General features: G+C 45.8%; 1 pseudogene; it reads left to right on the top strand.

The window, feature by feature from the left end:
• Window positions 1-328: 328 nt before the first annotated feature.
• Window positions 329-448, top strand: LOC136638158 (5S ribosomal RNA; annotated as a pseudogene).
• Window positions 449-17,844: the final 17,396 nt, after the last annotated feature.

The raw sequence follows: 17,844 nt of genomic DNA, 5'->3' as shown, positions 1-17,844 counted from the left end.
GCCCAATATACGTAGAATGGGACCATAGTGCAGAGGTAGAGACAGTTCAACCTTTTCCTCTGAGTTGTCCCCCAAATAAAAAATGCCCCCAGAGCTGATGGTGCAGCTGAAACAAGTGACACCTCTGGGGGAGACATAGCAGCTGCTGGGGGATTTTTGGTGGGAAACGACAGAGGTCTAAAGTGCTAAATTTCTCCTACTTTCATGCTACAGACCTGTCCTGGATTGGGCCCCTGTGCAGCTGCTAATTTCACTTTAAAGTAACCCCACATTAGATGATGACAGATGTAATGTCTCATCTAGTTTGGTTCTTAACCCCAAGAGTCAGCCTGACAGCAACTGTTACCTTGCACATGCCCAATCTCGTCTGATCTTGGAAGCTAAGCAGGGTCAGGCCTGGTTAGTACTTAGATGGGAGACCGCCTGGGAATACCGGGTGCTGTAGGCTTATACCATAGTCTTTCGAGACTGAAGGTTGCCAACCAGCCTTCAGAAGTTATTTGCAAGTTATACAATTTTCCTGACATCAGTGAACATGTTGAGGAATGGAAGGTGCTGAGCTGTGCAGGGACTGGACAAAGTGGCTTATGTTACTTCCCTATTTATGGCTTGGTGGAAGGTGGAGAGACACCTTCTAGCTCTAGAACCTTCTAGGTTCTAGAACACCTTCCTAACCTTGTTCCCTTGTTTGGGAACACCTTCTAGGTGTTCTAGAGACACCTTCTAGATCCCTAGAACTAGAACCAGTGGTGTAGCTGAGGTGGGCCTGGGGTAATGTGCTCCTATGTGGCACTCTGTGGGGGCTAGCAATGCTGCCTCTGCAGCAATCAACTATACTGCACAACCTGTCTGGCAGGAGAAACTGTGCCTCTCCTACAGCCACTCTTGAGTGGTTTTGCTTTTTTTTCCAAAGCAAAAAAAGTGGGTGGCTGCTCAGGGCATTGTAAAATCAGAATTGTGGTGGTGTCATCACATCACCACAATTACTTCCAGGTTGGGGGGCAGTATTTGAAAGAATGGCCTCGGGCACAACAAGAGCCAGGTATGCCACTGACTAGAACCTTAGTGCTAGAGGACAAAACTGCCAGTGGTAGTATTGGAAAGGATCCTATAATGATAATGTTTCCAGTGAACTGGATGTTGCTTGTGATTTAATTGGTGGTACTGGGCTTTCTCGTTAATTTAATCAGCATTCCAAATGTTTGCCTACAAACTGAGAGGCTCATTAATTAAGGCAATAATGAGTTGATCTGTCTTGCATGTCCCCTCAGTCTGTTTTGCTATGGAGTATTTCAGCTTCCTTTGGCATCCAGGAGAGGGATTCCTTCTGCTGCATCTCCACCTGTTCTCTCCTTCTGCTTCATCTCTTCTGTTCTCCCAGAACTTCTTTCAGTTCTGGTGAGTCTGCTTCTTTTCTGCTGGGTCCCCAACGGCGGGGTGGGGGAAGCAAAAGGTAGATTGAGATATCCGGGTAGATCTCTGGGTGAGCTGCTGTAGATGGGCAAGTTCCTTGGACTTGCTTAAGAACAGCCACAGAAAGAAGGTTTTCTTAATCTTTTCCCCCCCTCCTAATCCAGGCCCTTAGATTCCTTGATCTGCAGTAATTCAAATGTAGATTAGTACTAATTGTGCAAGTCATGTTGGAATGATGTGTGTGTGCAGCTGTTTGGTTTAGCTTGCAACATGCCACTGAATGTGTGCAGCCTGGGGGCGGGGCACGTAGTCATGCTGATCTCAGGGGTGGAGCCACTGGTACCATCTCTTTTACCTTCTCCATGCAGTTAGCAGGGTTTGCTTGAACAACTCTAAAGTGGAGCATATACTGTACAGTATATGTACATACTGTATATGTTTTCCCTAAACATTTGCTAGAGGTTTGTTTGGGAATAAAGGTGAACTTATGTAAAACTTCACTCTTATGCTCAAAAAGAGACATAGATGTTTTCCTTTCTGGCTCCTTGAACAATGCCCAATTCCTTGCAATTTCTGGGATAGCCCAGCCAGCTAATAGTGCTTCTTGTTGTCCTGCAGTTCATTTGCCCAGTCTAGGCTTGAGAATGGGACTGTGCTTTGTGAGTCATGGTCATGCTTCAGGGCTCCCCCCCCCCCCCGGCCTCTGAGAGGAATTTTATCAGGGGGTACAAAGTTCTTTTGGTCCCCTTTGCAAAGTGGGAGGGGTGAAATAGATCTGGGGAGGGTGGTGACAGGTGAGCAGAATAGGGGCAGGGAGGGGGTGAAAAGAATGGGGGGAGGGTAGAGACAGCTGGAAAAGTCTTTGGAGCCCAGGTCTACCCATCCATGTGGTATCAGTAGTGTCCCAAGCATTCCCAGTTGTGGTAGTGTCCCCAGCATCCCATGCGGGCAACAAGTCTCAGTAGATAGGAAAACATAAGATTCCAGGAAATTTCTGGGCTCCCTCCTTTATCTACTGGGGCCCCCTTTTGACCTTGGGCCCAGGTATAAATTACCCCCTTTATCCCCCTCTCCTAGGCCCTGCTCCCCCCACACCTGTCAACTGCAGTATAGTCAGAATGCGCTGATGCTGAATTGCTTCCTCCAGGATAACGTTGTGGCTTATGCATTGGTAGAGAAAGGAGAATCCATACTACACAGTCAGGGCTGAATTATCCATTGGGCATAGTGTCTAAGGCACATGATACTTTTAGACGCTATGAAAAATATTTTATTTCAAAAGCAGAATAAAAATTGACTATTAGAGTTGAAGAAAAGGTTTTAATTTTTTCTCCAATCAGAAAAAAAACACGACACTTTTAGGGCCCACAAAAATATGCAACTAAAGTTATATCAAAAATAATTTTTAATATTGAAATTTATGCTGCAATCCTAGCCACACTTTCCTGAGAGTAAGCCCCACTGAACAAAATAAGACTTTCTTCTGAGTAGACCTGGTTAGGATTGTGCCCTAAATATCATAACCTCATAACAAAGACTAAGGAGTTTGTATTATCTAATATTGGTACTTAATAAAGACATCTGATACACCAAGGCCGGCCCATCCATGAGGCCAGCTGAAGCTGTCCGATCAGGTGGTAGAATGGTGTGAGGCACTCTCCTCTCTGTTCATCTTCTTGCCTTCTCTGTTTCTCTTCCTCCTTCTAGTCCATGGATTGGAAAAGGAAGAGGGGAACATAGAGGAAGAGGATATGTGCAGGGGAGGGGAGAATGCTCAGCTAGAACATTGGAGAGTGGGAAGAGCAGAGGCTGGCACATCATTAATTGCCATCTTGGGTGTCAGGAGGTCTTGGGCCAACTGTGGGTACTACAGGAATCTCCTGTGTGCTGACTATACAGCAAGGTTGTGAATAGAGCACTGGTGGAGCAGGTGACTTATTGTACCCCAAGGAACTCTACAGCAGTGACACATGGGATCACTTTTCTATGGTGGCACCCAGTATTTGGAATTCTGTGCTATGGGAGGTTGGTTTTGTTCCTTCTTTGGTGGTGTTCAATCAAGGAATGTGCTTATTCCAGCAAGCTTTATAGATTCTGTGGTTTATGTTATGTTACTCCTTCTTGGGATCATTTCTCTAGTTGGAGTCTACTCTTTTCCCCCCACTTTTTCATGTTTTATTAATGTTATGTTGTTTTACTGTGTTATTTGTTAGCAGTTGTGGGCATTTCCACAAGTAGGAGAATGAGGTATACATTTATATAAATGAATGGATACATAAATATGTCCCCTTAAGTACAGCCTACCCTCCAGATCCCTCTCTACCTACCTTCCTTTGGCCCAGAAAAACTGCAGGCTAGGGAGCTGTATAGAACTTGCTTAAAAAACTCATTGCATTACCAACACGTATGTGGAGACTGACTGCACAATCAAGGTTCAATAGACAAATTCATTTTATCTTTTCCATTGTCTGTTTTTCCAGTCTTTTTTTTTTTTTAAGATTGCAAGCTCCTTGGAAGCAGAGACCTGCTATCAGTATTATTTTGGAAGGCACTGTGTTCACCATATAAATCATAAATAATAACACTACTCTTAGTTGATAGCATTCCTTGTCACCTCAAGGCTGCAGCCAGATTGAATGCTTAAGTAGAATGCAAGATGGGGAAAGAATGGAGGGGGGGGGAGAAGTTTCCCAGCAGAAAGCTACTGCCGACTCTAGCGGGTGTTTTGCAAGAGAACTCAGCGTTCAAGGTTAATGGTTCAGCAAGGCAGGCATGGAATGAAGCGGATGTTTGACTATCAAAGCTGTGATAAGTTATAGGAAAAAAGGCAGATAACTGAGTGCATAGCGGAGATCTTGACAAACGCTGATGAAAAAGCACGGCTTTTATTCATACAAAGAGACAAATCTTTTTAAAAGCTAATAAATACATGACAAGGATAGCTCCTGCGGCATTGATAAATGGTGACAAGCCCGTCTGGCTACAAGAGAGAGCTGTCCAACATACGGAATTAGAGTCACAATGTTGGGCATGCGTCACATTGGAGCAGGAACAGGAAAGAGGGAGACGGGATAACGGCAGAATCAGGATACATATCAGAAGATACACACACACACACACACACACACACACACACACACACACACACACACACAAAAGGAACATTGTAAATAAGAGGTCTTTTAATAGACCCTCAGTGTTCAGGGGAAAATCGTTAATACCAGTTTTAAAGCAGTGAGCATCTAGGCCATTGTGAACGGCATTGATGTTTGGCTTGGAAGAAAGAGAGATGGGAACAAAGGACAGCATCAGTCAGAAGTGCGAGAGTATATAATGAGGGAGGAAAAAAGAGACGAAATACATACAGCGAGGCCAAGAGAGGCTTAGATCACTTAAAGGGTAATAGATGAGAAGGGTCCATTTGGTGTGGATGAATGCAAAGCAATCACGACTCTGACAAAATCTCTTTTGCACTTCCTGGCACATGGTGCCAAAGCGTTGGTAGAAAGGTAGGGCTCCGGCTCCAAGGAGTGGCTTTGGGCCTTGCTAAAGAGAAACAGGAAGGAGAGGAAATTTGGTGTGTCAGGTGACCAGAATGCAAAGCCCTTGTCCCAAGTAGCTTTCATTTTAAAGTTCAGCATAGAGAGAAAACAGAGGTAAGCGAAGGAAGTAGAGATGGAATAAACAGGAAAAGGCTCTGAGTTTATTTCAGTTTATAGTTGCAAGGTACTTTATAGAAACTTATAGTGGCTTCAGTTACAGTTAGAGGGAGATCATTTGGGAATTTGGACTTGAGGGTCACCAAGATATGGTTAACATCTGACTCTCTCCATGTTATCTTTGACCAAGGAAGCTGTGGAAGTCTTCACCTGGTATCTAAGTTGGTGTCGGGTTGGATGAGGGCTAAGAAGCTGAAATTAAATTCAGACAAGGCAATGGTGCAATTGTTTCAGAAATCTGTGACCCAGGAATTGGACTATTACCTTGTTGGGGTAGAACTCCTTTGAAGAAGATCTGTGGTTTAGGGGTGCTCCTGTAGCTGGCTAGAAGTCTGAATGCTCAGGTGATGGCCACGGCCTGAACTGGAGCAACTTCAAGAGACTTACAGCACAAACATATGTATGTACTCAGAAGTACATACTCAGAAGCATGTACTCAGAAGTAACTTCCATTATAGTCAACGGGACTTACTCCCAAATTGCTTGGGATAGGATTGCAGCCTTAGGCAGGTGTGCTAAGGGAGCCCTTTCCAGGACTGGGCTGATCTGGAGAAGGTTACCCATATGTTGGAGACACTAAAATTGGACTACTATGATGCATCCATCCTGCCCCATCGCTCTCCTTGGATTTACACAGCTGTATGGCTAGCATAGGTCCAAGGAGACCCATAAGCAAGGGGGCCTATGCGGAGCAGTGGCATCACTAGGGTTCACTTCACCCAGTGTGGGATGCCAGCGTGTCACAGCCCATGTAGTGGGTGGGGCAACACCCCAGGTGGTGGGTGTGGTGATGTGCCATCACTCTGCCCCCATTGGTTTTTTGTCTGCACCTTTTGATAGAACAAAGATAGAATGCATTCTGCATGAAATTACACATTGATATATAACATGATGGTATTGTTCCTCCAAACTGTGATTTTAGTGATTTTGGTCACTAGTGGTGTCACCCCCCCGGGTGTCAACTTACTGTCAATTCACCTTATTGCAGCAGTTCTCAAACTTTTAGCACTGGGACCCACTTTTTAGAATCTGTCCAAGACCCACCAGAAGTGACGTCATGGTGAAAGTGACATCATCAGGCAAATTAAAATAAATAACTATAAATGATTAAAGTAAAACAAATAATTAAATAAGTAGAAGCCAGCCCTGCTCCACCAAGTGAATTTCCTCAGTAATCCACCTGCAATAACATCCCCCCCTCCAAAATCAGTAAGGTTTACAGCCCTACTCAGTGCCCAGTTCAATTTAAGACCTTCTGTTTAAACCAGATCACTGTCAGGATCCACCTGGCTTTGCAAGTCTCAAAAAAGTTCAGCTCTGAAGCCTCTGTTTTGATCCTTTTTAGTGGGGGGAGGCAGGCTGCCTTCTGGAGCATTTGTTGAGCTCCAGTCCCATCAGATCAGGACCGTTCTGGTGGCTTCACATTCCCCTTTGCATGGCCTGACGACCAGCCAAGGCATCTTTGCTTACTCGCGAGTAAACACGAGTAAACACGACCGTGAGGCTTAGTTTCGCTTTCCATAGGGTTCAATACATTTGTCTGCTTGGAGAGAGGGACTTTCTTCTCAGGTGTTTTTGGGGGCTGCATTCATTGGATCAGGACCATTCTGGTGTTGTTGGATTCCTCTCAGCCTGTTCTTTCCAATGGACTAAGGCAAGTTTGCCTACTCATGAGTAAATGCGTGATATGGCTCAGTTTCACTTTTCATAGGGCTACATGTATTTTTTGTTCTCTGGTTTTTTGGCCATAACGTTAGATAGAAAGGAGATATTTCACTCGTGTTTTTGCATTGCATTCTGCTAGAAATTCCACATCCAACGGTATATAACATGATGGTATTACTCCTAACCACCGAGATTTTAGTGTGTCATCCCCCCAGTGCATGTCACCCCCCTGTGCACATCACCCAGTGTGGCCCGTACCCCCCTAGCGACGCCACTGATGCAGAGGTCAAGGATAAATATTTTCCCTTACCTCTCTCCTAACAGCTACCCCTAACATAGCATCAATGTGCCTTGATGGTGTGGCTACATATTTCAGAGTGGCAGGGTTAGGATTGTGCTCTGTGTGTGTGTGTGTTTTAAAAAGATTGTTTTTTCTTGGTTCTGTAGTGCTGTTCATTGTTTTTAGTTTTATTTGTTTCTTTTGTTATGTTTAGTATTATTTGCTGTATTATATTTACTGCCCAATCCTATATAGACAGATGATAAATGTACCACTGTGCACAGCTCATCCAAGAGGCCAACTGAGGCAGTAGCCTTAGGCAGCAGATTGGTGGGGGGGCACCCACCTTCATCTGACCACTTGTCTTCATTGCTCCCCCTCCCTCTCCCAGTCTCTAGATTGGAAAAGGAAGAGAGATGGAGTGGGAGAGATGTTTCTCAAACTGTGGGTTGGGACCCACTAGAGCAGGGGTATCAAACATAAGGCCCGGGGGCTGGATGCAGCCCGTGGAAGCTTTTTATCTGGCCCTCAGGCTCTCATCTGCTGAGCAGTGCTGAGGTGTTACTTCTGAAAGGGCAGTCCACGTAAAAATTGGGCTCTCCCATATCTTGAAATATGATCAAGATTTGTATATTTTATCTTCTGTCATTTGCAGCTAATGAGTTCCTAAGTGAGGAAAAGTGCTTATTTTGGTTATGACCTGTTTAATGACATCATTTCCTGCCTAATGACATCACTTCTGGCCCTCAGCAGGCATCATGAATGCTATTTGGCCCTCGATGTGAAACAAGTTTGACACCCCTGCACCATGGGGTTGCAGACCAATTTCAGGTGGGTCGCATAACACCTAACTAAGCTGCCATTGAAAATACAGGGTACAGAGCCGCTGGGTAAGGTGGGCTGCTGGAGGAAGAGAGGCATAGTACTTTCCCTGAATAGGTCGGAAGATGGGGTAGTGGAAAGGGGGGAGGTCCGTGTGGTTGGAGAAGGATCCAAGTCTGCGTATTCCTTTGACTTGCAATGTTTGAATTCAGAGCTATGCAAAATAACAGCAGAAGCATGCTGTGTAATGGAACCTTTGGGTGATTGTGGCTTAGATTTGAAATCTAAACTGATGGTATCACTTCCAGGTTAATGACATCACTTCTGGTGGGTTCCAACAGATTGTCATTCTAAAATGTGGGTCCTGGCGCTAAAAAGATTGAGACCCACCATCTTTTTCTCCTCCACACTTCCTCTTTCACTATATCGCCTTCTTTCTCTTCCAGTTCACAGACTGGGAGAAACAGAGGTTGGTGAATGACCAGGATGAAGAGGACAGTTTTTGACATGCCATCTCAGGCATTAGAAGGTTTTGGTCTGACTTTGTGTCAGTGTGTACATCAGCACAACCATTCTCCCACCTACCCTCCTGAATTTGTAATATAGTCACAAAATTGAAGCAAAATCTTGGTACTCTCTCCAAATCCAAACATTCTTTTCCTTGTCAGCAGGGGGAGGAGTTTTTCTGTTCTTTGAATCTCTTTCCTGATAGATTTTCCCCATTTTTTAAAAAAGGGTTGGATATCCCTAGATCAGACCCATCGTTCTATGAGCAATATTTACATAGGCAGGCAGGCCTGCCATCTGGGAAAAGTCCAGCACCAAAGGAATAATCCACTTCAAATCTAGAGCAGACATCCAGGCTGATAAGGGGGTTGAAAAGGAATTATTCATGAAAAGATGAGACAACTGACTTTTTGGGTGTGTGTGTGTGTGTGTGTGTGTGTGTGTGTGTGTGTGAGAGAGAGAGAGAGAGAGAGATAACATAAGTGTGGCAGGAACTTGCTAAATGATGATGGGCTCTTGAAGCCAGTAAGTGTGGTCACCAGTCTAAAATGCCATCTTTGTGTGCAAAAGGAGATGTGGAGCCCGTGAAAAAGTGAAGTGAGTTATGACACTTGGTAGGAACAGACATGCATGCAGCCCACAGCCCATGCATTATGGCATGCCAGGCATGTGACACTCCCCTACTTTAATGTATTTATTGAATAGCATTATACACCATTTTAAAAACAAAGAGCCCTCAAAACCGTTTAAGGCATGGTACCAGACCCCTGTTCCAAAGGACTCCCAATCTAAAAGAGACACAGGGAATCACAGAGGAAGAGGAGGAAAATGGAAGTGAGGATAATGGGTAAGAATAGGTGGATTGCACAAACACACCCTTAGCTACGGGGATAATGGGGGAAAATGGAGTGGCAACCCCAAAGGGAAGACATCCTATATAGGTTTGACTCCTTACCTTTGGGGACTCAACTGTCTACTTGACCTGAACACATACCCCATCATTGCGATATAAGGACTACACTGGTTACTGTATGGACTACTTAATGATTGCAATACACTTAGCTTGAGGTAGTTTAGAGTGTTCAGAACCTGCAGTGGGGTAAGTAACCTGAATGCCCGCTACCTCTAGTTTTATAGATGGTTTTAGTCGCATCCTCGGCATCACCTGGCAGGACAAAGTTCCTAACAACACAGTCCTGGAACGTGCTGGAATCCCTAGCATGTATGCACTGCTGAAACAGAGATGCCTGCGTTGGCTCGGTCATGTCGTGAGAATGGATGATGGCCGGATCCCAAAGGATCTCCTCTATGGAGAACTCGTGCAAGGAAAGCGCCCTACAGGTAGACCACAGCTGCCATACAAGGACATCTGCAAGAGGGATCTGAAGGCCTTAGGAATGGACCTCAACAAGTGGGAAACCCTGGCCTCTGAGCGGCCTGCTTGGAGGCAGGCTGTGCAGCATGGCCTTTCCCAGTTTGAAGAGACACTTGGCCAACAGTCTGAGGCAAAGAGGCAAAGAAGGAAGGCCCATAGCCAGGGAGACAGACCAGGGACAGACTGCACTAGCTCCTAGTGTGGAAGGGATTGTCACTCCCGGATTGGCCTTTTCAGCCACACTAGACGCTGTGCCAGAACCACCTTTCAGAGCGCGATACCATAGTCTTTCGAGACTGAAGGTTGCCAATATATATATAGTCAAGAAAATCTCCAGCAGCCTGGGCCCTGCATGTCAGAAAGAGTGGTTACCTCTATAAGTTTCCTCATAATCTCTGCAATCAGCCTTTTGATAGTGTTCTCTGTGCTAATTCCACCATTTGGTGTCCCAGGGCCTCTGAGAGGAATTTTTCAAGGGGTACAAAGTTTTTTTTGCGCCCCTTTTCTAATGGGCAGGGGTGAAACAGAGCAGGGGAGGGTGGTGATGGGCAAGCAGAATGGGGGCAGGGAAGGGCAAAACAGGGTGGGAGGAAGGTGGAAACAGTTGGAAAAGTCTTAGAAGTCCAGGTCTACCTACCCATGTGGCATTGGCCGCTAGATACAGTAATAAGGAAATCCAAACACACTCCTAAGTCTCTCTAAAATCTTCAAATATTGAAAATCATGCAGAAAATTAGCATCGTCATATTCAGGCTCACACTAGAATGGAAAGTGTCCTGTGCATACCAAAATGTGCTTCTGTAGTAGCTGTAGTCCTGCAGCTGTGTCCCTGAGATCGTATAAGCTCCTTGTGGTAAGCAGATCTACAAGTCAAAGAGCTGCTGTAGCAGGTTAGTTTCCTCCCAGATTTGACAGTGTGTGTTAAGGAGTGTCATGTGTGCATTCCTTGGCCTAGCATATATGACTTGCCAGTAGCTGCAGCCGGGCAACAAGGAAAATGTAAGATCCTAGGAAATTTCTGGGGCCCCTCCTTTGGCTCCTGAGTCCCCTTCCTGACCCAGGGCCTTTGCACAAATTACCCCCTTTATCTCCCTCTCCTAGGCCCTGCTGTGTCCCATTCAGACCTTTATTTAGGATTCTGGAGGTCTCCCAAATATTCAACAAATTGGGGTGGTCACTATAGCAATTCCTTTCTCCCTAGCCCTTGGAGCTCATTTAAAGTTCCTCTGAAATCTTAGGAGTCCCTTTAACCCAGACTTTGCCCTCCATAGCTGTAGAGTCACCCTCTCCCAGTAAAACCATTGGATGAGATTGTTTGCAAGAAATGAACCTTGTAGACCAGTGGTTCTCAAACTTTTCCAGCCCGTGGCTCCCCTGATCCTTGTGGCCATTGGCCACGGCTCCCCATTACATCACCTCACCTCAGTTACTCCCAAAATGGGGATGAAGGTGTTATAATTAAACACTAGAAACAAAAAAACAGCTGCCAGCACTCTGAGGCTGCAATCCTAACCACACTTACCTGAGAGTAAGCCCCATTGAACAAAATAGGACTTACTTCTGAATAGACCTGGTTAGGATTGTGCCCTGAGTTTGTTAGCAGCACACCTGGAGGGGTTTGGAAAGGGAGGGGGAAAGTGATGAATTTGCTGGGGGAGGCGAAGACTTTGTTTTGTGTGCATCTGCTAATTGCAAACTGATGCAAACTGAGACCCAGAGACTTGTGGCTGCAATCCTAACCTCACTTTCCTGGGAGTAAGTCCCATTGAACACAATAGGACTTACTTCTGAGTAGACCTAACTAGGACTGTGCCTTTTGTCTTATAATAGCAGCTAACATGGGAAGTTACCCCCCCCCTCAAAAGGAGGCAGGAAGAAAAAGGGGGGTGGTTGAAAAGGAATGGTGTTTTTATTTTTTAATCCATTTTTGGAGACAAAGCCATCAAGAGTGGCTTTTTTTTCTTTTTTGAAGGGGGAGGAAAAAGAGAAAGGTGAGGACCCTTGGTTAACCTGACACAGACTCCAAGCCTATGTAGGTCTACTCAGAAGTAAGTTCCATTTGAGTCAATGGGGCTTACTCCCAGGAAAGTGCAACTAGGATTGCAGCCACACAGAGCAAGTTTACAATTCACCCCTGAAGTACATGCTCACACACATACACCCCAACATGCAGGCGCCACCCCTATTCCCCCCAGGCAAGATGGAGGGATGCAGGCTGGACATTTGGACACCCCCCCCCAATTGCAGGCTGAGCTCCCTCCTTCCCAAGCGGAGGAAAGCGCTTCACTGCTCTCTCTAGGTCAGGCTTCCCTCCCAGTTTGAAGCCTGCCAGGAAAGCACCCTGTGCTGATGAGATGCAGCACCTCTTCTGCTGCCCAGCCAGCCTTCTCTTCTACCTCTCCCCATCATGTTCCTCACACCCTCCCCAACCCACGCTGGCCTGCCCACCTCATTCTCAGCCTCCGCAAGTCAGGAGGCAGCATGTGCAGCTGAGCAGAGCTCCTTCCTTCCCAAGCAGAGGAAAGCACTGCACTGCCTGTACTTACTCTTGCCTCCCAGTTTGAAGCCTGCCAGGAGCTCGCCCTGTGCTGATGAGATGCAGCACCACCGCACTCTTCTCTCCTCCAGCCTTGACCAATCCCAGGATGTCCAGGGTGAGGGGCACATTGGGAAAAGTAGTCCTTGGGGCGAGGTTGCACATGCACCTCTGCCTGCCCAGCCAGCCTTCTCTCCCACCTCCCCCCACCATGTTTCACACTACCCCACCCACCTCAGCTTCAGAAAAGCAGCAAGTCAGGAAGCTGCAGCTGAGCTGAGCTGAGCAGCTGCTGGCCACCTCTCTTCCCCCTGGCCTGGCAAGGCCCCTGGAGGCTAGCCATGCCTCCCTAAGGAATTGGGACGCACAGATTGAATACCTCAGTTGTAGACTAATTAGCAGTCACAGAAACAGTTGTCAAACTTCCTTGAAACACTAGTTAAGGACTATTAAGTACTCAATGTAAACTAATTAAATTAGATGCTCCCAGGTGCAAGCATGTGTGTTTTTATATGCAGTATAAAATAAATTATGCATAGAGGCACTTGGACATCTCCGATAAGCACTCTATAAATACTTAACCAAACTGAGAGTTGCTTCTAGTTTGTCTTATTTTGTCACCCTATTGACCCTTTTTTCGGTTCCGGGTGTCCAGCAGTCATCCAGTGGGAAATGGGTGACATCAAGAACTCGGGGAAAGCTTGCTTCCTTTCAGAATTTCGCAAAGCAATAAAACTGCAATAAAAATAAAACTACAGCATTGTAGTCTAAAAAGCCAATTTACTGTTACTCACACCACAAAAGTCAGGAAGCTCTCCATGAGGGCGGGTGTCAATCCCCTTTAGGACTAACCTGAAGTCTCTAACATCAGATGACTATAGAAAACAATCCTGGAGGTTTTAACAGAGCCTCAGGGAATTCTTTACACTGCATCCTTTTGGAAGGAAAATCTCTAGGAATAGTTTGCATCAGAGTTAACGATCTGATCTCCAGCCCCTCCACAGCAAATATCTGAGGAACAGGACCTGTGTGTTTAAGATGCAAGAACTTTCCCCAGAGGAGAAGGAAGTGGAGTGACTGCAGGGCTATTCAAGCTCACAGTGGACTTTGGCCAACTTTCATTTGAGTTGCCTTGCATCCAGTCTCTCACACTTACTCCACTAGGAGCTCCCTGGAGTCCTTACCTGGCTTTCCCTATCCTCTTGCCAAGTCAAGTACTTGCCAGTACTTCTACAGAGTCTGCTGGGAAAAGGATAATATGGGAGTGGGAGCCATGTTTGTATTGTCACATGTCTGTTCTGTTCAAATATAAGATGAACAGAGGTCTGATGCAATCCAACTAGGATTTTTGCTGTCAGTAGCTCCCCCTGCAAATAGAAGTGTCCTCTATGAATGGAAGGAGTAGTCTGCATGCAGAAGGGCCCTTGCGTGATTGAAACGGTCCTTCAGTTCATCGAGAAAGTTTTCTGTTTGCAGAAGGAACTCTTGATAGTAGAAGTGCTAATTGTTATGTCAAACATATGCTAGTTGGTATGCCAAACATATTTTAGAACCTCAGTTATTTTCCAACATGAGAGCGTGTATTTTCCATGGATCCGGTAGATGTTAATATCTTCTATTAAATAACTCTTTTTCCTGAATCCCTCTAGAACATGTGGATGTGGGAGAACCCATGGACCTTATGTATCTGGACTTTCAGAAGGCGTTCGACACGGTCCCTCACCAAAGGCTACTGAAAAAACTCCACAGTCAGGTCCTCTCATGGATTGAGAACTGGTTGGAGGCCAGAAAGCAGAGAGTGGGTGTCAATGGGCAATTTTCACAATGGAGAGAGATGAAAAGCGGTGTGCCCCAAGGATCTGTCCTGGGACCGGTGCTTTTCAACCTCTTCATAAATGACCTGGAGACAGGGTGAGCAGTGAGGTTGCAAAGTTTGCAGACGACACCAAAGTTTTCCGAGTGGTGAAGACCAGAAGTGATTGTGAGGAGCTCCAGAAGGATCTCTCCAGACTGGCAGAATGGGCAACAAAATGGCAGATAGGTGCTTCAATGTCAGTAAGTGTAAAGTCATGCACTTTGGGGCAAAAAATCAAAACTTTAGATATAGGCTGATGGGTTCTGAGCTGTCTGTAACAGATCAGGAGAGAGATCTTGGGGTGGTGGTGGACAGGTCGATGAAAGTGTCGACCCAATGTGCGGCGGCAGTTAAGAAGGCCAATTCTATGCTTGGGGTCATTAGGAAAGGTATTGAGAACAAAACGGCTAATATTATAATGCCGTTGTACAAATCTATGGTAAGGCCACACCTGAAGTATTGTGTCCAGTTCTGGTCGCCTCATCTCAAAAAAGACATAGTGGAAATGGAAAAGGTGCAAAAGAGAGCGACTAAGATGATTACGGGGCTGGGGCACCTTCCTTACGAGGAAAGGCTATGGTGTTTGGGCCTCTTCAGCCTAGAAAAGAGATGCCTGAGGGGGGACATGATTGAGACATACAAAATTATGCAGGGGATGGACAGAGTTGATAGGGAGACCCTTTTTACACTCTCACATAACACCAGAACCAGGGGACATCCACTAAAATTGAGTGTTGGAAGAGTTAGAACAGACAAGAGAAAATATTTCTTTACTCAGTGTGTGGTTGGTCTGTGGAACTCCGTGCCACAGGATGTGGTGATGGCGATTGGCCTGGACGCCTTTAAAAGGGGATTGGACAAGTTTCTGGAGGAAAAATCCATTACGGGGTACAAGCCATGATGTGTACGCGCAACCTCCTGATTTTAGAAATGGGCTATGTCAGAATGCCAGATGCAAGGGAGGGCACCAGGATGAGGTCTCTTGTTATCTGGTGTTCTCCCTGGGGCATTTGGTGGGCCGCTGTGAGATACAGGAAGCTGGACCAGATGGGCCTATGGCCTGATCCAGTGGGACTGTTCTTATGTTCTTAACAGTGGTTCTCAAACTTTTAGCTCCAGGACCCACTTTTTAGAATGAGAATCTGTCAGGACTCACCAGAAGTGATGTCATGACCGGAAGTGACATCATCAAGCAGGACAATTTTTAACAATCCTATGCTGCGATCCTATCCACGCCTTGGAGTCAGGCCAATTTACTATCATTGTTAAAACCATATACATAGTAGCCTGTTAAAAGTACAGAGCTGTAACATTTCCCCAGATGCAGTCACATACCATGATATCATCAAGTCTAATATATGAAAAATAAAATATTGAATGGGGACCCACCTGAAATTGGCTTGTGACCCACCTAGTGATCCTGACCCACAGTTTGAGAAACACTACTCTAGAACATTCCTAGTAGTCGAGTATGCAATTCCTCGTAGTCTAAATTGCTTCAGGGAGTTTTGTTGGGGCAGGTATTAGAATTTAGTTTGCCTGTCCTGGGAAAACCATGATGAAGCTTCTGGATTCTTCTAATGGTTCCCACTGTTGCTATCCATACACAGTAGCTATATATTGAACTCCGTAAAATATAAAGTAAATTTACATTCCTCTAGCTAGCTTGGTCTCCCAGTATCAAATATTCAAAGGCATTTGGATTAAGAACAAATTTATTCCCCAACTTGATACCCCCATGAGGTGGTCTGTGAGTCTGAGCTTCACACAGTCGTATTATCTTGGAATCTCCGAGGTGGCTTTGGAATGCATCCCGCCTAAGCCCCATAATTCCTCATGAATTTAAAACAGAGTGGTAATTATACTTCTTCTGGAGGCAAGGACCTCTAGCGTTTCAACATGACAAACCACTGGGAAGACCAGCACAATTGCACCCAATGGCAGGAAGCCCTCAAATCCTTCTGCAATAACTGACATTTGCAAGACTGAGGGATAATTTAATAAGTGCAATGGTGGCATTTGTACTGCAACTACCACAGGAGGATCTGTTCATCAGCATTCGTAAATGTTGTTTTTAATTACTAAGCGAAGTTGAAAAACAGGCAAGGTCCTTGCTATTTTTTCTTTGGTTGCTCATCAGCACTCTGAGAGACAAAACAAGAGGCCGCTTTTCCTCATTTCTTCATTTAAGAATTTATGTGCTGCTTTCCCATTGTACAGCCTGCAAAGCAGCTCTCACCAGGTAAGACAATAAGGTTCATAAAATAGTGGTCAGACTGGGCCCGGCAGGGGGATGGGACCAGCATCTGGCACTAAAACCAGACCCTAGGCCCCCTCCTGAGCAGCCTGGTGTTACACCAGGCTGCTCGGATTTGCGCCAGCAAATTTGCAGGCACAGATCCAAGTAGCCCATTGAGGTGGCTGCCATGCAACACAGGGTAAGGAGAAATAATTTCCCTTACTCCAAGTTGTGGAAGATCCTTCTCAAACCCTGTGCTGGATATAGCGCAGGACAGTCAGCCTGCCTGTTCCAGCACAGGTTAGGTCTGGGCTGCCACCTCATAATGAGGCACTACACCTACAGGTGGGCCTCTTTATCCACGGATCTACCTTTCCGTGGATGCTGGACCCATGGATTGCCCACCTATAGATCTCCCAGATGCAACTGGAACCTTCTTTCTGGGAGCCCTTCTGAGCCTGGGAGAGGCATGCACCACCGTGCCAGTCTGAGGCTCAGAATGCTGCCCGGAAACTTTGGAACGCAACTTCCGGTTTTCAGCAAAAAACTTTCAGCAACTTTTGGTTTTCAGAGCCCAGGTGAGAAGAACATCAAGGATTTGATTATTCGTTATTTTCTGTATCCACTGGGTGTTCAGGCATGGATCTCCCATGGATAAGAAGTCCCCACCTATATAGCTCATAAGAACCTAAGAAGAGCCCCACTGGATCAGGCCAAAGGCCCATCTAGTCCAGCATCCTGTATCTCACAGTGGTCCACTAAATGCTTCAGGGCCCAATCCTATCCAACTTTCCAGCACCAGTGCAGCCACAATGCAGCCCCGAGGAAACGGAACAAATGTTCCCATACCTTGAGAAGGTCTCTGTGACTGCCTCCCCACCACTGGCACAGTTGCACCAGCACTGGAAAATTGAATAGGATTTGGCCCTCAGGGAGCACACAAGACAACAAGACACAACCTGCATCCTGGTGCCCACCCCTGCATCTGGCACTCTAAGGTAACCTACCTCTAAAACCAGGAGCTTGCACATACCTATCATGACTTGTAACCAATGATGAAGTTTTCTCCAGAAATTTGCCCAACCACCTCTTAAAGGCATCTAGGCAAGATGCCATCACTACTTCCTGTGGCAAGGAGTTCCAAGGAATTCATGCTTGTATATATTTGCTGGTAAGCATACAGAAAACTCAAGTATTCATATGCACAAAGCTGGGATTATAAGTAAGTGTTTGATTGAGTTATGACTATTAGAGGCAATAGGATAGCACAGTGTTTCTCAAACTGCGGGTCTGGACCCACTAGGTGGGTTGTAAGCCAATTTTAGGTGGATCCCCATTCACTTCAATATTTCATTTTTAGTATAGTTGACTTGATACTACCATAGCATGTGACTGCATTGGGGAAATGTTACAGATCTGTACTTTCAACAGGC

Source organism: Tiliqua scincoides, chromosome 1 (genome assembly GCF_035046505.1).
Source record: "Tiliqua scincoides isolate rTilSci1 chromosome 1, rTilSci1.hap2, whole genome shotgun sequence".
NCBI lineage: Eukaryota > Metazoa > Chordata > Lepidosauria > Squamata > Scincidae > Tiliqua > Tiliqua scincoides.
Note: the sequence above shows the minus strand (reverse complement) of the source record. Positions and strands in the feature narration are given on the sequence as shown.